Source organism: Eubalaena glacialis, chromosome 5 (assembly GCF_028564815.1).
Source record: "Eubalaena glacialis isolate mEubGla1 chromosome 5, mEubGla1.1.hap2.+ XY, whole genome shotgun sequence".
Classification (NCBI taxonomy): Eukaryota; Metazoa; Chordata; class Mammalia; order Artiodactyla; family Balaenidae; genus Eubalaena; species Eubalaena glacialis.
The window spans coordinates 26,355,697-26,375,982 of NC_083720.1; the positions used below are offsets into that span (position 1 = coordinate 26,355,697).

Sequence of the window (20,286 nt, forward strand, 5' to 3'; positions counted from 1 at the left end):
GAACTGAGCACACATGAGGATGAACTATATAGGAAGAAAAAATGACAAGCACATAAACCAAAGGAAAGAACTTAGGTTTTGACAGCCTACCGTCCCAGCAGCTCAGCGATTCACAGTCTATCACTTTAAACAAAAATTAATCAAAGTGTTTTTGCATTAAAAGAAAAACAAAACAAGAGCTAATGGGAAATTTAAGATCATGTCTGTACGTGGTGAATTGGGCTATTTAGAAAAATGAAGTGAGTGACAGTCCTCAAAGCGGATTATGTAGTCTAGCAAGCTGAACAGCTGAATTTCTTTGTGCTTTTAAGTTTCCTTGGCATTTAGTATTATGTGGACTGCCATAAGAGAAAATATATCAGTCACAACTGCCACCACAGGTTGACCTTGGTAGTATATGAAATATTGTTGACTAATTTCATCTCTCTTCAAAGCACCTTCTACAAGTAAAGCCTTGGAAAAATGCCATCTAGTAAAATTAAAATAAATCCAGCAAAGTAAAAACTAATTGGGCATCATTACTAGTGCTTTTAAATAAATGTAAATTTTATTTTAAAAATCTATTTTTCTCTGGCACAATTTAAGCTCCGCAAGGGTAGAAACTGTAGTAAAAGTTGACAACTGTTTTATTCCCATTGCCGAACAACATAGTGCTCAATAAAGATTTACTGAATGAACGACTGCGATTGTGATTCTGAACCAGGATATGTAGTTGGACCACAGGCATCTCCACTAATGGCCTCGTTTTTGTCCTTTAATTTTAAATGAATGAACTTATAATTATATCTATTGCCTTACTTCTGAATAAAATTCTAAATCAAAAGCTTTGGTTGGCTTGAGGCATTGGAGTTAGTTACACATCTCAATCACGGAGAAAATTTCTGGGGTAATGGATACTGCAGTTGGAGAAAGTTATCAAGTTAAAGCACAGATTCATTACAGCTTTTCCTTAAGTCTAGGGGTCTTTTTTCATCTTATTTGTTAACTTCCTACACATTCACAGCAATGTTGTGAATGGCCAAGAAAATTACCACTTATTAAATAACAATTAGAATATGAAAGGAAACTGGAATTTGTTGGATGCCATGTATGGGCATATAAGAGAGAGCTGTGGCATATATTTTCCTTCTCTTTTCTAGTAATGGAATCCTCTACTTTAGCCTGGCTCATAGCCAAAAAGACTAACGACGACATTTCCCAACCTCTCTAGGGGTTAGTTTTAGCCACTGTGAGTAAGTTCTAGTAAATGGGCATGGGATGGAAGCATAGTGATAGGTGCAATTCTAATTTATACACTTAGAGATTTCACTTTTCACCTTCCTGCTGGCTGGAATGAGGACGTGGTAATGATTAACATCCTGGACCACGAGACAGAAGTACAAACCAGGAAAGGTGTAACAACAAAGACACCTGACACTGTGGAACCAGAATATCAGCTCTGCCTGCTTCTGCCCACTGTAACCATCATCTGCGAGACAACTCAACTACCTTCTTAGAGTCATTGTTATTTTGACACTGTTTCCAGCACTAGGGTGACCAACCATCCTAGAACTGACGGCATTTCCAGGATGTAGAGTTTCAGCACTAAAACTGGGAACGTCCTGGGCAAACCAGAAGGAGCTGGTCACCCCATAGCTTGAAATCTATGTTCTAACATAAAACTATCAATAAACAGCAGCCTGTAAAAAGAGCTGTATTATGTACCTTCCCTGCATCACAGGCTTTTTTAGTATTATCTCACTTTATACTGAGATAAAGGCAAAAATAGTTGTTCCCATTTACAGATGAGGAGAATATGATTGAGAGTAAGACTGAGATAAGAAATTATCTAGTATATTGCAGAGCTTCATATCCATTTTTAATCCACTTTCATCCCACCATGCGAAGAGAGGAAGAAAACAAAGCTGAGAAAACATATTGTACCTATGGTCAAACTGGGGGAAAACTCAGCTTTATTGCTATAGAGTTGTTAAATGGCCCAGGTTTAAACATTCATCTTTCATATGTAAACAATATCTTGTGTTCTGAAGTTAATTATGACCATCTATTTGCAATTAAACTATGAAAGCAAGGAGTCCCCTAAAATCACACTGTGAAGTGGGAACACCTTGACTTGGGGTGGGTGATGGGGAGAGATAATTCAGGAAATTAAGGCCACCTGCTGTTGGTTAATGATTCCCACCAGAAAAAAGGGGTGATCTGGCAGTAGTCTGGCATCTTTAATTAATCAAGAGGGCAATCTGGGTAAAAACCCTACATTCGGTTGGCTGTTGGCAGTAAATAAAGAGAGAGAACAGATTTTCAAAATCTGCCACTTTATCAAATTAATGGTTTTGATTCATTCAGAAAAATTAAAGACACATTTGTTTGGAAGTGCACAGCTTAACTAGAGAAATGCAAACTACTGAAGGAAATAAACCATTAGCAATACCGTTCAAAAAATTCATTTCTGCACTTGGTCCTCTGATGAGTGCCAAGGGGTACAGGAAAAGCCTCCTTTTGAAGGAGAAGTTGTAAGGAATGTTTTTGTTGTCATTTATTGTTGCTGTTGCTGTTGTAACACTCCAGGCTAGCTGCACTTACCACTTGTCTACACTGCCAGTATTTGCAGTTACCTCTTCCCAGACATCTATAGTACGGGTGGTGAAGCTGTAATGAGAAACTCGATGCTATTCGCTTAACAGTGATAGCTGGCCCAGGCCCACTTGGGATCCTTCTCTGAAATCATCAAGTGGGAAGGTAAGATAAAAAACAAGAAAATAAGAGAGAAAAGAAAAATAGGATCATATGGATACCAATAGACATTGCACTCAGTACCTAGTAAATTATATGTATCCAATTAATGCTCAATGATGGTGATTAAATTTAACTATATTAAACACAAATTTAATCGCCTAATGAAACGATTCTGAAATGTTCACATCCAAAAGAAACACCCATGGTGCTAACTAAAAATGCAGATTCCAGGGTCTTTTCAACACACAGGCTATTATGAAGTCTGGGGAGAAATCCCCAAATCTGCAATTGTAAGAAGCAGCTGGAGATTTTGATGCAATTCAACCACCAGCTTGAGAGACAAGGATCTCATACTTAATCCTTATGTGCAGTAAGAGAAATACAAGTGATGCAGTGGACATGTAGATCTGAAATTTAAAGACCTGATAAAGCTCAACTGTCCTGGGGATTCAGAAAATGACAATGCCCAACCACAGATCCTGAGGAACCCAGAATAAACAAATAAACACTCCCCAAATATTTTTAAATGTCCTGTGACAAAGTGCCTGCAATCTCTCAGGAGCGTGTGAATACAGTTTTAGTAATTTATAAGGACATGCGGTACCTTTCCATTTTCATTCAGTTTAATATCACATATTCTACTTTCCCATTATCACTAAATTATACAAATTATAAGATAATTTGAAATATTAGTGTATTAGTAAAGTATTAGCAATGTCCCTTTGTATAGATAATTTAAATAAATGTCAATGTGTATTTAAAATTTTGGTGTTTTGGATATGTGTCATATTTAGGTAACCTAAGATTGTCTTTTCAGGTAGCTCACATTTCAAGTTGTTTATATTATGATAATAAAATCATTTTAAGTGACCCTATCATGAAGTTCCTATAATTAAAAGAAAAAAATAAATATATATATGGCATGCATCTATGGATGCCCAAATCCACAGTCTTTGTAATTTAGGCCAAGTTATTTAATTTCTCTGCACCTAATTTGCTTCACCTGCCAGGTGAAGATACTAAATTAGATGGCCTGGAACATCGCTTACAATTCTAAAGCTTACTGAAAAATGGGATTAAGAATAACTTTAATGAGACTGAAATGATTTGGTTCACAAAAGTAGTTAAGACCAGATCAATGGATGCTGAGGAAAAAAACGAAGAGAAATGAAATTCACCCTGATTTTAAACTTTATGTTCTAGAGAATCCTTACTGTGAAGACAAATTTCATAGGGATACTTGTAAAATGCAATTCTGATTCAGTATGTCTGGTATGGGGCCCCAAATGATTTCTTTCTGACGAGCTCTCTGGTGACACGAGATGCTGTAGGCGTGCACACCACACTGTGAGTAAGCAAAGATTTAGAGTCAAGCCGAGAGGTAGAACGAAGAGTAATAAAACGTGATCAATAATGAGGTCAACCAGTCAACAATACCAATAACCTACTGGAAAACAAATTATTTTTCAATCACACATAAACAAAAGACAATTTGCTTAAAATAATGAAAGGACCTAATGGACTTAATATGCAATTTTTTTAGGGAACTGATATTTGGTAAGTGAGCCAATCTTCCAACACGCAGCTACGCTCCAGTGGCTCTCAAGTCTGACTGCTCAATATAATCATCTGGGGAGCCCGTGAAAACTAGAGACGCCTGAAAACCTGCCGCTCCCAACCTAGATCAATTAAATCAGAATTTCTGGAGGTGAGGCCTACCTAGGTCTTAGAGTTTTTTGTTTTCTTTTTGATGCTCCCCAAGGGATTATGATATTGAGAACCAGTGAGCTACACTTTCACAAAGTCATAGCAAAATACACAAAAGTAAACTAATCCAACCCACTTTTTGTTGTTGTCTTTTAATATATTGAGGAGCTTGTGTGTGTGTGTGTGTGTGTGTTGGCAAAACTAAGAATACCTGAATACCCCTAAACAACCAATTAGTAAATAAAATACAGTATCATGAATTTAGGTTATAAAAACTAACCAGGAAAAGTGTTAACCAGGAAAACATTTTGAAATTTATACTAGATTTTTCTTTTGTCCCTAAAATGATTAGAAATTTTTTCATCACATGAGAAAATTGGAACTGATTATATTTAGTATCATAGATCAGTGGTTCTCAAACTTTAGCATGCAGCAGAATCACCTGAAGAGCTTGTTATAACAGACTTTTAGGCCTGTCCTCAGTTTCTGATTCTGTAGATCTGGGAGGGGCCCAAGAATCTGCACATCTAACAAATTCCCAGGTGATGTTGATGCTGCTGTTCCAGGGACCATTTTGAGAATCACTGATAGAGAAAAAAGTTTGCAGTTTTAAAAACCGCAATTTTATAGCTATCCATATCCATATCCACAGATACAGTGTGGATTTCTTTTTCTGCACCTCCTCAAGACCAGCCTGGTACCAGTTATCTCCATGCTTCTGCATCATGTGATCAACATTCAGCAAACAATAAGGAAATTCTTTGTTTTGATTCTGATCTCATCCTTAAACAAATGAGACAAGTTTCATAAATCATACAACTGAGTTTGTATGAGGCTTTAGGTTCTCATAGGTATATGCTTTCTTAAAAAAACTGATATTTGAATAATGTTTTAAAATGTTTCATTAGGACTTTTTATAACTCTTTCATTGGGATTTAATCAGCAGAATACCACAATGAATGTGGGGGAAATGCAGATCAAATTATCTTCTCCCACAATGGGACAAAATCACCTGTGTGGGAAACAGCTTTTCAATACACCACTTCTTAGAGAATCTTAAGGCTTCAAAAATGTACTAGGATCACAAAAGATCATGGGATTGTTTCTCTTATTATTAATAATATCCTTTCTTTAATATCACTAGTTTAAGCGAATTTTTAACATTATCTACATTAACATTATAAGAGTCACAAAATAAATCCCCGTGTGATATCTTAAACATGTTTTGGGACCAAAAATGTCTGGCCAAATATAACCAAAAAACAAACTTAAAATAATTCTGGATATATCCCTATTCAATTCCTTGCAAGTCCTGTAGAGTGAACAAATAGCAAACTTCCCCACTGCTGTCTCATAAAACGCTAGTCAAATCACAAAGAGAAGGTTGTTATGGAGTATCAGATAAAACAGCAACCTTATACTGTTCTCCAGAAGAGGAAGATTTTGGTAGGCAGAGAATGCATTTCTCTGATACTCCCTTACAAACAAGTAAAAATGTAGTTTTGTGGCTTCTAAGCATCTAGGATTAGACTTGATAGTCAACACAACGAAGCAACTCTAAAGAAGTCTTTTGTATATCATTGCCATTGTTAATAGTCTTGCAAACATAATATTAATATGTTTAAATATTGGTACTTAATATATTTGTTATGAAATGATGCCAACTATATTTTAAAATATGTATTTTCATATTTTATGAAGTAAATCAGAGTCCCAATTTAAAAACTAAAGATAACTGAGTCCAAACCCTCTCATTTGTAGAGAAAGGGACAAGGTCTCCAGCGGGTGGTTGCCAAGCATCACTTGGCTAGTTCGTAGTTACTCATTGGCAGAGTCGGAACTAGCACTCAGGTTTCCTGGGTCCTAATCCAGTATCTCTTATCTATACCACATAAAGACTCTCCAAAGTTGTCACTGCCACATGTCAGAAAACAGGCTTTTTCTTGAATTCTGGGATCCACAAAGCAAATCAGCAGTCTTTGAAAAGCCTTACTAATGACCTTCTTACACTTTTATACATAAAAACCTTTCAATTTTATACTAGATTTGAAAAATCACCGTATATTTTGGCTCTAAGGCAGAGGAGTTCTGTCATATAATAGGCTGCTTGTGAACGAATGGTTGGATTAATTCTTCCATTTTTTATTTTTTTGGCTGTGTTGGGTCTTTGTTGCTGCACACGGGCTTTCTCTAGTTGTGGCGAGCGGGGGCTACTCTTTGTTGCGGTGCGCGGGCTTCTCATTGCGGCGGCTTCTCTTGTTGCGGCATGTGCTCTAGGCCCGTGGGCTTCAGTAGTTGTGGCACGTGGGCTCAGTAGTTGTGCCTCACGGGCTCTAGAGCACAGGCTCAGTAGTTGTGGCGCACGGGCTTAGTTGCTCCGCGGCATGTGGGATCTTCCCAGATCAGGGATCCAACCCATGTCCTCTGCATTGGCAGGCAGATTCTTAATCGCTGCACCACCAGGGAAGTCCCTGGATTAATTCTTATATGTTACAGATGCTCACTAGACAAACCTCCAGGAATTCAACATGTCTGGTTCAAAGTGTCTCCCCTTCCATGCCTTGTGAGCAGAGTAGGAATAAGAGTAGGACTGCATTTATGAAGTATCAAAATGATAAGCTAAATTACTTTTACTGGTAAAAATAATGATGAGAAAGCATAAAGCAGTTGGGCTCGTATAGAGGCTGGACAACTACTATACAGGCTGATTTGAATAAAATGACCAGATCCTACTCTAGTGATGGGCAGACTCTACCACCCTCCCCCAGCCCCCCAAACACAACTCTACCCACATCCTTACTGACAATTTGCAAGCCAGTCACTGGGATTTCTCTTCTGAACTCCCCACCAAAGGCAAGGACATTATCTCCAGAGAGGCAGACAAATGAAAGAGTGAGACAGCAAAAAGAGGGAGCAGGACAGCCAGAGGACCTTGTTTCTGCATATTTAGCATTGTTTAGAAATGTGAACAAAAAGTATACTCTAAAGCATATGCTGGTCAAAATAACAGTCACCTCTCAATGCTCTCAAGAATTATTTTAAACTGGCAAATAAGCGTCAGGCATCACTTCTTATTAATAATAGTCTTATCTAACCCATTAATTTCCTTTTTTTGAAGAGAGTTCTTAAAATCTATTCTTATTCCTACTCCTACTGCCTTGCCCAGAAGAGATGGAAGAGGAGACATTCTGAACCAGAGAACTTTGGTAAGAGGGAAAAGAACTCGGCCTGTGCTTTTGGTTAATTGATATAAAAGGTCTTATCTGGGGGGTGGGGGCAGAAGGGAGCATTTAAATGCTTCTGAAGTCAGAGCTTCCTAATATGTATAATCATTCTCTTTTCCAACTACTATTCTTTGACATCAGACATATTTATATTCAAATATAAATACAAATTAAAAACTAAATAATTATCTCTGTCATTATTTCCTCTTATTAGCCTTTCCTAGAATTAGCTGTGAATATACTTCCATTCATTAGAAGCCCCAGGTAAATTTTAAAAGAAAAATCTACTAAACCATTATAAATTTTATAATGAAGAGTTCAAAGAACTATATATAAACTTTCTACAGACCAACTTTTTTCTTCTGTTATAACTAAATGATACAGCAGTCTATACAGAACATTTCATTTAAAAACAAAGGAAGGGAACATTTCAAGTTTGAATATGTGGTTTTGAAAAAAAACAAAAGGAAAAAAGCATCAATATACATACAGCATTTTAGAGAATTTACCTCCTTGCCTGCTTTATGAGTCACTGAAAGTATCATTCAATTACATTTAAATATCTTACCTCTGATTAATATGTTTGTCCAAGGCCTTATGGGGAAACTAAGAGTGAAAAGTCCACACTCTAACTGTGCATACTCTTCTTAGAGGGAGAATTAACGTAACTAAGTGTTCAAATATCATGGACAAATGTAGACATGAAAGTCAAGGAAAAGCAAAAGAAACTGGGAAGCAACAGTCTGAGGTGGGACTGAGTACAGAAACCATGAAGGATGAGAATTTGAAAGCACAGACGAAAAAAAAGTACAACAGTTCAGGTGTGGGGTATCCTAAAGCAAATGCCTAAAGAGAGAAATGAACCCAATAAATGGAACCGTGCTGGGCACAGGAGGAAGTAAACAAGGGTGATCAGAAGGCAGCCGGACGACAGACAGCCCTGAAAGCCAGGATTCCCATGGGAAAATGAATAGCCAGGAGCCTGGGTTTGAACATCAAATCCCCTGCCGACTGTCCTGGTGATTTCAGAGCTCTGCACCCCCAGGTCATGGTTTGTAAGATGTGACTACCTACCGGACAATGCTCAGGGGCAGAATGAGGATAAAATGACAGAATGTATGAGTCAGCAATTTGCAAAGTACAAAAAAGCTGTATGAATGTAACATTTTACTGTTGTTCAAAGGAACTGAGAATTTCCCACATAAAGGCAGTGTCTGAGATGGTAACTACATTTTCCCACCAACATTCCTAGTAAACCTCAGCCCTGAGCCAGTAGACTGTTCCTTCTTTGGGATATTGAGGATCACAGCTATTGGTTTTAATTAAACTCATGCTCAGATCAATACTATGGTTTCCTGCTATGATGCTCCAGGTTCACACAAAGCCCACATACGCCACTGAGACACTCGTCCTTTTCCTCTTGTTTTTTTCTTCCCCTCCACTACTGTCTTTCCCTGCCCACTCTCCATCTTGCTCTAATTCCCTGTTTCTTATTTATTTCTCCTTCCAGTTTCCCTTACTCTCGCTTTAGCTCCATTAAGATATATTCTCACAAATGTCCCTGAAGTATTTTCAAAACCAGGAAAAAAGTCAGTGATTAGCATTAATATTCCTTAAAATAGTTTCACCCTTGACCTTATCCACAAATTTCACTGCCCCCCGCCCCCCCCCCACCCCGTCCTTCTAAGTAGACAGGCAAACCTGTTTGACTAGTTTTCCTCTAAGCCCTGCTCTCCTGATTGGCTGACGAGTACATGTGAACCACAGGTACAGCAGCACACATGCAAAGGCTATGTAGAGCACATGGCCTTCCTCAGAAGGAGAAGCCACAGCCAAGGGGCTGCAGGGCCTGTGTCATCCGCCCAGTCTCAGGGCAGCTCTCTCAAAGCAGGAAGGCAACACCACTGGATGGCTTATTCCATTGCTAGCTAAAAAAAAAAAAAAATTCTTCCTGTCAATGCCTTCTCTTCTGAATAAGGGATATTAAGGTGGGGATGAGGTCTAGAATCAGATTAAGCCTGTATGTTACACGCTTAAGATGGTGGATGTGACTATATTTACAATGTGGTACAGAGGTGTCCCCAAGTTTTGTTGTTGTTGTTGTTGTGTGTGTTTGCTTAAGTCCATTAGGAAAGTCTGAATTTGCAAAACAGATTAACCAAAATGGGATTCCTTTTATATAGAGGTGGACTTTGAGATTGCTTTAAATAAGCAAAGTCTCTGGGTACCTTTAAAATAGGATATGCTTTAAAATCATTGTCCATATATTTTGGACTGTCGGCTATTTCAAACCTATGGAAAAGTATAAAGATTAATATAGAAAACATCTGTATACCCGTCACCTGTATTTTAAGAGCTAAAATTTTGCCTAACTTTCAAGTGTTTTGAAAATTTTAAATTCTATAAATATGATTCAATATATAAAAACTGAATTTTACACTACTTTTCAGGAACATATTATAAAAAACTACAGCATATTCATACACTTGATTCTACTTTTTAAAAAGTTTTTAAATCCATGGGAACATTTTGTTTACACTAAAATATACCACTTGAAAGAAAATCAGCCCCATGGTTATTATTAAAGCAAGTTATAGCCAATGTAATAGCTAAAAAAGTATAACTCTTGAAAATGTGTCAAGTATTAAATTTCTTTGAAATAGAATTGAAAAGTGCAAAATAATTTTACACATATGTTTGTATTCATAATATTCCCAAATCAAGCAAATATTTACCAAATCAGTTACAATGTAAATTTATTTAGTGGATTGGAATCCCTAAAGGTTCATTTCTGTTCTCTAAATCAAGTCAAGGGAAATTACACCTCCAATATAGTGACTGTTTCCATTATTAATAATTCAGACAAATAGCACAAAGCTATTAGCAAAATACACAGTATCTCTGAAATGTTCCTAACTACACACTCTTTCTATCTAATCCAAACGTTTTAATACTTACATAAATTTCCAACCAGAGTAGGAACTGACCTAGGCTGTCCTACATACCCTGCCATTCACAAATCCAAAGGTTCTGTTTTTGTGTGGGCTCTGCACTCCTAAATGCTGACCTCACGTCTAAGTTAATTTCAATGTGGCACTTGTCATCTCTGTAAGGGAGTCCTGAGCAGGACAGTATAGAGTCCAAAACTGAGTTGGTGAATATGTAACATGGAACTGTCAGAAGTCCTAAACTGAAAATCACCCGTACAGACCACTATGTTTTGCAAGAGTGGGACCATACACTGTGAGGGAGTTAGCATAACAGACTGAAACTCAACTCCAAAATAGAGAGGTCCTGATAACAAAAAATGTAGCTAGAGAATTTCAGGGAAAGAACGTCATCAAAGATTAAAAACCACATACATAATGGACTTCAGTTCACCTTAAAAATACTGAACATCTAATTTCATTTTACTCAGAAAACATTTATTGGGTGTCCTAAAAACTACGTACTATGCTACATGTTATATAAACAAATGAGGGACTTCCCTGGCAGTCCAGTGGTTAAGACTCCACACTTCCACTGCAGGGGGCATGGGTTTGGTCCCTGGTCAGGGAACTAAGATCCTGCATGCTGCACTGTGCAGCCAAAAAAAAAAAAAAAAAAAAAAAAATATATATATATATATATATATATATAAACAAATGATAACTAGTGAATATTGATAAGCATGTATTGAAACAGACTCACTAATTTGAACTAAAAAGGAATAGATATTTATAACCAATTAATCACCAATATGCCTAGAAACCAACTAGTAAACATTATGCACCATGTTCAATTGTTGACTGGTTCCCAAACCAATTCACATATATAAGTTTTTTTTCAAAATACCCATTAATTACAGGGTAAAAAAATATATACATATTAAAATAGAAATCTAATTTTAGATGTTTATCTCTAATATAAAGTATTACTTCATCCAACTACAGAAAATCCTAAGGAAAAAAGTAGATTTTATTTTATTTTATTTTACTTTTTTATTTTTGTGTGCGTTGGGTCTTCGTTGCTGCGCGTGGGCTTTTCTCTAGTTGCGGGGGGCTACTCTTCATTGTGGTGCGCGGGCTTCTCATTGCAGTGGCTTCTCTCGTTGCGGAGCACAGGCCCTAGGCGCACGGGCTTCAGTAGTTGCAGCACGTGGCCTCAGTAGTTGTGGCTCGCGGGCTCTAGAGTGCAGGCTCAGTAGTTGTGGTGCATGGCCTTAGTTGCTCCGTGGCATGTGGGATCTTCCTGGACCAGGGCTCGAACCCGTGTCCCCTGCATTGGCAGGCGGATTCTTAACCACTGCGCCACCAGGGAAGCCCCAAAAGTAGATATTTTTAAATATTACTATGGTCAGCTCAATTTTTTAAGAAATCTACAAATCAGTCCTTCCCCTATTACACAGATTAATACCTGATTTCCATAGTGTTGACTTTTAAGACCCCATGGAAATGCCTTCCATGCCTTAGACATGGAAATGCCTTCTGAATTAAACATTAAATTACACTGTGTTCAGTTTTAATATCACCTATCTTGTTTTTGTTTTCAGAGTCTTTTAAAATGAATAATCTTTGTCCTTATTAGATTATCTAAGAAACTAGAACTCACTTAAACTCACTTAAATACCAAGAAACCTTAAATAAGACGTTAAAAATGTCTATGATTTGATTACCAGACGCTTTTAAAAAGCAACAAAGATGCTGTGGACCCTCCAGGCTGGTGGAAGCATGGCTTGTCCTGAGGAAGCTAACATCTCCCCAGAGCTCTTGAGCCAACCCCGCCCCCTAGCCAAGGAACATGTTCCAATGGCTCTCTCTTTTCCCTTTAAAATTTTCAAGTGCCCCTATTGTACTGGCTTCCTCCTCAAAGGCTATAAATATGATCAAGTTTCCATCTGAAACATATCTTTTAATCACCCTCCCTAAACCCTGAGAGCGAGTACTGCTGAAAGCAGTAGTCTCTACAGACCTATCACCAAATCCAAGTTCTGTTTTCCATAAAAAATGCTAGCATTTATTGAACACAAACCAGATAACTTCCAGTCACTGAGCTTGATAGACTTTATCTCATTTGATCCTCACAGTGGCCCTGGGAGGTCACACTTTGATCTTCATTATGTAAATGAGGAAAGGGAACTAAATTCTGAGTTCAAGGTCACATACTAGTCAGGTGCAGAACCAGGACTGTCTGATACCCCTCATTTTAGTACTTAGCCCCTCATTTCTTGAAATTCTTTCCTCCTTCAGCTACTAAAAGTTACTCTCCCCTAATTTTCCTCCCGACTTTCACTCTGTACCTTTTCCTTCTTTACTGCTCCCTATATCTCTAGCCAACAATTTGATTTTAGAATCTCCCCAGGTCTCTTTTTTCATCTTACTCTCTGAACCTGCCCTAGAAGATCTACTGACTTCCTTTTTTTTTTTTTTTGCAACCACCTATATGTTGAAAATGGCTAAAGCAGTCAGTCTATCCACCCATCCGTTAATCTATCCATTTATCTACCTACCTATCTAGCCCAGACCTCTCTGCTCAGAAGTTCTGGGCAATGATCCATCGGACACTCATCTCCAGCTGAATTTCCTATAAGCACTTCATATTCTACATGTCCAAAGCTGAACTCTATCATCCTTGGTCCTCAAATCGGCTTCTCCTTTAAAGTCCCTATCCCATCCTCCCATACCACCCACCATCTAACCGGTCACCTAATCTGAGAGATTCTACCACCTTAACATCTGTGTGACCAAAGTCTCTTCTTCATCTCACTGCCACCACTTTGATGTAAGTTCCTCAACTTCTCTTAGCAAGATCACCCCAATACCTTCTAACCTGTTATTCCTGTCTCACACCTCAGATCCATCCTTCTAGACTGCTGGGAGAGCTGTGTTTTCCCCACTCCTTTGTTTAAAACAACCTTGAAGAGAAAATGGTCCACACGCCGTAGGATGGCAAACAGTCCTCCATGATCTTGCCCTTGTCTACACTGACTCCTCTGTTGTCACCTTCTCTATGAAGCCTCTTTAGTCTCTGTCCCCATGTAGAACTGGTCACTTCCAAATGCCTGTTCAGGGCACTCTGCATTTCTCTATCAAAGCACTCAAGAACATATAGCACTGGGCTTCCCTGGTGGCACAGTGGTTGAGAATCTGCCTGCCAATGCAGGGGACACGGGTTCAAGCCCTGGTCTGGGAAGATCCCACATGCCGTGGAGCAACTAGGCCCGTGAGCCACAATTACTGAGCCTGCGCGTCTGGAGCCTGTGCTCCGCAACAAGAGAGGCCGCAATAATGAGAGGCTCACACACCGCGATGAAGAATGGCCCCCACTTGCCACAACTAGAGAAAGCCCTCGCACAGAAACGAAGACCCAACACAGCCATAAATAAATAAATTAATTAATTAATTAAAAAAAAAAAAAAGAACATATAGCACTATTTTGTACTTATTGAAACCAACTTGTTTTCTATCTATCTAATCCTCTTAAACCCAGAGTCCTCCCATGGTCTTATGTGTCTGCATATCCCCAGTGTACAGGACCATAGTGCCCAATGCATAGTATGTTTTTAATAAGTATTTGTTGAAAAAAAGAAGGATGTTTGTGAAATGCTTTAGATTAGGAAGATATGATTATCACCGTTTTCAACACTAAATTAAACAACTTTATTCAAACTCATTTGATTATGTAACCCCATATGTGGGTATGCAAAGTAATACTGAAATGATTCACCTAGCTTCAAGTATGGGCACCAGGCTTATCAAATCACACTTCTTATTCCTAGCTTCCAGAGTAGAGAAATAGTGCCAACATTACATACAGCTAGTCAATTTCAACGGCAGAAAGCAGGATGTAAAATATCATCGTACACGTATTCCTAAACAAAGACAATCTGGGCCTACCATAAGAAAAGTAAACTTTTTTTAAAGCCTGCTTCAATTTCTCGGAAAAGCAAAGATCTTCCAGAAGACTGAATGTCTGAAATCAAGACACCCTTCTAAAGATCTCATATACAAAATTTTCTATTAAAAAAACACATTAAAACCATTTATATAGAAGTTACCCTTCTAGGAACCTCAGCCATTGAGCTCACTATCTAGCCCAGAAACAAAGGATGAGAACAGCAAGTACCTGTCACAAATTACACAGGCTTTATACTCGCGCAATAGCCCACATCATTTCAGAAAAAAGAAAAGAAAAGACAACACATAATAGAGCAGCAGGGCCCGCTCACAGCCTGACAGCAGCAGAAAGTGATAGCTGATAACAGAAAGAGGACCCAGAAAAACCATAAAAAAAAAAGAATAGTACTTCTGTCCCCAATCTAGTATTTCAACCAGGCAGGCTGAGGCCATTTACTATAAACAAAAACAGCTCTATACACCTCAAGGAATAGCACTATTCAATTCTTTATGAATTCATGTTCATAAAGACAGTCCAACAAAAAAAATTAACTTACATCCTAGGGAGCAAGTAAGAGTGTAATATTTAGAAATTACTTGTTTTAATAGCTAACTTTTTAAAGTGTCAGTAATTAATGGTGTGAGGGGTCAGCTATTTTGAAAATGTGCTTATGTAAATAAGTAATAACCCAGACAGTGTCAAATAAATGAGATATTATGACATATTGCAAAAACAATCAAAAGTTCTTACTCTCCTGGTGTACTTTGGAAATCTAATGTGAATTAAACAGCATCAAGTCAATATTATCTTATAAATAAGCACATAAATAACTTTGAAAAGGAGTCTGACAATTGAGAGTGTGGTTATTTTCTTCCTTTGCCATCAATATTTACATGGTAATTAAGCTGATAGTTATTCATAAGGTACCATGAAATGTTTTAAGTAATTTAAATCAAATGTGAACTGTCAAACTCTTTACCCACAAAAAAGATTTTACAAAAAATAAATTTTTTTACAAATATTTTTTACTCCATTGGTTTACTTATTCTAATATGCGCACCAGGCATTAGTACAACAAGCATAAAGCTCTGGAAATTTTAGACTTAAAAAGAGTTTGAATCTCTACAATAGTATTATCAAGAGAAAGTCACAAGTACAGTTTTTACTCAGTTATGCCCGAGCTACTAATATACTATCAAGCTATTACTAAATGTCACGGAAGTATGCTTCATTGCAGTTTTTAAACACTGCTATAGCACTAAATCACACAACACAAGATGTCAACCTTACCTTGTGGGTGACAGGCAAATCAAATAGCACTTGAGTGTTTCCCTCTAGAATTATCTAGAATAGTTGCCGAACAGAAACAGTCCAAAAGCAATTATCTCAAACTGCCTGGAGATAGTTTCCATAAGAGAAAACTAGTCCACTGTTTCTCTCTGAGACAGAAAAAATAGTCTGGTTTATGATCTAATTCAATTAACGCAAAGTTCAGATTCCCTCACTATACAATATTGATGTGCATGACTCTTCCATTAATTTAAAACTCTCCAGGGAATAAAATGTGATTACTCCTAACACTATTAACATACCAATTAAAAAGCACTTCCTAGCCTTCCTTCAAGCGGCATTTTTTTCTGGGAGTAAGTGGAAATAAAGCACACCAATTACACCAATTCCGAGCAGAGACTTTTTTTTTTCTTTGAACATGAAATTATCATAAATAGAAACAACAGCACACCTGACATCTAGCCAAACTACCACACCTTCATTAATCTTAAAAAACTCATTGTACGAGATGACAGCCCAAGGGAAACCGAAGGTTTTTAGAGTAGTGTTTTTCCTATCGTTTCTGGGTGGAACCCACTTGAAATAAAAGGCTGCCTCTACTGCTAAAACTGGTTCATAATGCAGGTGACTCAAATGCTACCCACTCCTCCCCCTTGTGATACGCCCTCTCCCCCGTGAGAATGACTAGTTAACACAATCTAGCCTTCCGAGTTAGAGTACTTTCAGAAGTTCTCTCACTTTCTCTCCTCCTCACCGCCCCCCCAACCCCTTGGGGTTGCTTTTCGGCGATGGGAACCAGAGGTAAAGGTACAGAGGTGGTACATTCCCTAAGGAAGTGCTGCAGAGTGGCACGTTCCCCGTACTCAACTTCATAAACCCTCCATTAAACCAGCGAATTTACACATACAGATTGAGTAACCCCCTCGCCACGCATGACTGTCCTTTTGCCCTGTCGCACTCCGATGCAGTTTGCCTCGTACAACTCCAAACCACGCATCCCAGGCCCCTCGACGCTCCTCCGGCCCGTGGAAGGCGCCCTACTTCCTGCAGCGCGTCCTTCTCTCGCCTCCTAATCCGCACACGCTTCTCTAAAGCAAGGGCACGCCATATGGTTCCCGCATCCGCGCGGAGACTCTGCCACCACTGTCCATTCCAGGGGGTCGCACAGGCTTGCCGGCACTGAAAGGTCCCTGTGTCCGTGCGTGTGCGTGTGTAGCCCCAAGACACGCGCTACCCCCAATGCACCCAGGTCTAGTTCCCCCTCAGGGAGAGAACGAAGAAGAGGAGAGTTGCAGAGTTTCCCAAGCACCTCCCGGGCCCCCATCCCTGGCTGGCGGCGGGGGCTCCGCGGTGCCCATAGCTCCAGGGTCAAGTGCAAGGTCCTTGGCCAGATCCACGCCGGGTGACCCCCTCTCTCAGCCTACACGCACGAAACGCGAGAGAACCCTCAAACGGGCGCCATACGGCAGGGAAAGGAGCACGGGCGCGAGCGGGGCAGCAAGGAAAGATCTCCTTTACACCCCTCCGCCCCACAGCCTACCCACCCCCAACCCCTAACCCCCTCAGTCCAACCCCATCTGCACTTTCTGCTCCCTACCCCCCCACCCCTAGGTCGCAGCCATCCGCCCGGCACTCACCTCCGGGAGCAAACAACGCCCCTCTCCTCTTGCCGCCCCGCCCCCCTCCCGCCCTCTGGAGCGGCGTGGTCCCTCCGCTTACCTCCGCTCTTGGCTGCTGCGCGTGAGTTTGAGTGTGTCTCCGCCGCGAAATTGTATCCGGGGACAGAAGGGACCCGTTTGTGTGCTGGATCAGGTGTCGCCGCCTTCGGTGGCTTGGGGTCGTGAGGAAGGCTGCAGAGTTAGTGTGTTAGCTTAGGACTGGCTCTCCGGACTCTCAATTGATGGCAAAGCTTTAACCGTGTCCTCCCTCGGGTCCGCGGCGCGCCTGCTCTTCCGCGGCTCTCGGCGGGCGGCCGCGCCCCCCCGGCCACGCCCCGCCCCGCCCCGCCTCGCCTCGCGCGCGGCTAGCAGAGCTGGAGCGCGCCCCTCTCCTCCCGCGCCTGGCTCAGCGGGGCATGACGAGGTCAGCCACGCGCTCAGTCTCGCATCAGACGCCTGGGGCTGCGAGCGCCTCCAGCTCCTTCGGCTGGGGCATGGATGCGGACGCGCCTTCGTGCCACGCGCTCGCGGGCTGAGCGAGGGCTTAGAGTCCTGGGACTGGGATGCTCGCGGGCGGTCGGCGGACAGGGTGGGACGCTCGCGAGCCCTCCGGTGCTCGAGCTCGGAACCCTGGAACTGGCACGTGGCCCCGCCCCCTGTTCCCCCAGCGAGGCGTGCCCTGTGTCCTCTCCGGCACCTCCCGTCTGGTCCCCGTGCCCGCCTTTTTTCCTCACACCAGCGCCGCGCGAATCTGCGTGGTGTGGTGGTAGTGCGCCTTCTCTCCCTTCCCAGCCTCCTAGTCTGCCTCAGACCTCCCGAAGCCATTAAAAAGTCGAACTTGGGCTAGGAGGTGGAGGAAATACGCGAAGGAAAGGGGGGGAGGGGCACTTAGGTGATCAAGCCACCTGCGTCGTGAATCGGAAAGCGTTCGAAAACACGAGTTTGGGGATCCCGGAGAAAAGAAATTGGGTTGCTGCGCTCGGTAACATCCCTCCTCGCAGGCTTGTGCTGAAAGGGCCATTTATGCTTTGCTTGGTTGAGTCTGTGGCGACTTTATCCTGACTAATCTGTGTTTGCCAACAGCAGGTCCTCGCCAAGTTGGCGTCCCAGCCAGGAAGCACCCAGGCCTGCTGGAGCGGCCCTTCCTGTGGCGCCTCAGACCCGAGAGCCCAAGCGCCTTTAAGAGTCTGACCCTAGGGTGCGAGCTTCCTGGGAACCAGGAAGATCTAACAGTGTTGTTGGCTTTTCCTTTGAGCATGATTGGTAATGTATTCGATAAATATATATATGACATAACTTTCAGAAAAGCAAAAATCATGTCGGGTGTAAGCTCCAGAAGCTAAGATGCCGCCACTGCACGTGAACGTTATACGTTTAAACACTGGAATTGGGAAAAATGCCAAGTCAGGCCATCCTTTTCTTGCTCCAAACCGAATTTCAAAAATAGATTGGGACTTTGTGCCCTTAGAAAAGGAAACGGAAATTATGTTTTATTGTATATAGTATTACTTAATGTTAAATGGGGGAAAAATCTAACATACACTGTATTTCTCATTTTACTTATGACTCTATATTTAATAAGTGCAGGGTCCGAAGTCCATATACTAAAGAATGTTCATCGATAGACTTCCAAATGTGGATTTCAGAAAAGAATGTGCTTACTTTCTTTGCAGATCAGAAATTTGAAATATTGTGAAAAGCACAGGGGATATTTTTTCAGCCTTCGTACCTAATCCAAGGAGATTACTGTCCTCTATTTTTTATTTAATTTCATTAGAAAAACCTAAAATGTGCACATAGGTAACAATCTGACATAAGAGAATTTAAGCATTTACTTTGAAAGCTCTGTTCTCTCAGGTGTCAAGCTTCAAACACTTGTTCAAGCAATTGCAAGCTGTTTGTTGCATAATGCATTTGTAAATTCATGGTCAAAAAATTACTAGAAATTAAGTGAAACGTTAACTTTTATTGTGTGAAAAATTTTTAAAACTCTGTCACATTTCTTTGCTTATAAAGTCATGTAAACTGACCATTGTGTCAGATTTTGGCAGACTTTTGGGAAGAAAATGCATTGCTCTATTATGTGTGGATATGTCCATGTCTGTTGTTTCTTTGGTTTCTCTGTTGTCTCCCACATTCTTTATATAATGATTATCGAATTTCTCACAGCTCTGCACACAAAGGACATCCCATAATTTAAAACAAGTTAAGTCAGTCATTGTATAAATAGTTGAATTGCATTTTGGGAGCTTGAAAGTATAAAGAAAATTGGTGAGTGTCTCTCTTTTTTAAAAAATCTACCAGCACTTAGCACTTCATATTATTGACTGAATGGCTGGATAAAGTAAATAATGAAAGCATTTGCTCCTTCTCTTGAAGATAGAGTGTGTATTTTTCATATTTAATCCATCTTCCAAGCTCCCATCCAGATTCACACAAAATTCTGCCTATCAGCTTTAGTTTATAGAATGTTGAATTGAACAGCATATCTGTAGTAAGGAAGTTCTAGCCAATGTGAAATGTGATATTAAAATTCCCTCATTATTTCGGTAGACCAAGTGTATCAGTATACTGATAATTTTTAAATTTTTAATTTTAATTTAAAAAATTTAATTTAAAAATTTTTAATTTTTAAAAATGCTTTTGGTTCTTTAGTCATTTGGGCCCATATGATTTTATTGGGAGATAAACAATAACTTATGAGAAATACTAGCTTAGCCTGGTGATTATTAACCATGAACTCTGGGACTTTAATCAGTTATAAATGGTACAGTTTTATATCATTTGCCTTGTAA

General features: G+C 40.1%; 1 protein-coding gene across 3 annotated transcripts in view; it reads right to left on the bottom strand.

Moving 5' to 3' along the window:
* The window catches only part of UGT8 (UDP glycosyltransferase 8), an 83,473-nt gene extending 65,695 nt beyond the window's left edge, over positions 1–17,778 (bottom strand). For 2 of the 3 annotated variants that reach the window (XM_061191137.1, XM_061191135.1), the window contains exon 1: positions 17,553–17,778. The gene's annotated coding sequence lies outside the window, so the exon portion shown is untranslated. Of the gene's footprint in view, positions 1–17,470; positions 17,493–17,552 lie in introns of those variants that run through there. The other variant, XM_061191136.1, reaches the window with a different exon arrangement.
* Between the last annotated feature and the right edge of the window lie 2,508 nt (positions 17,779–20,286).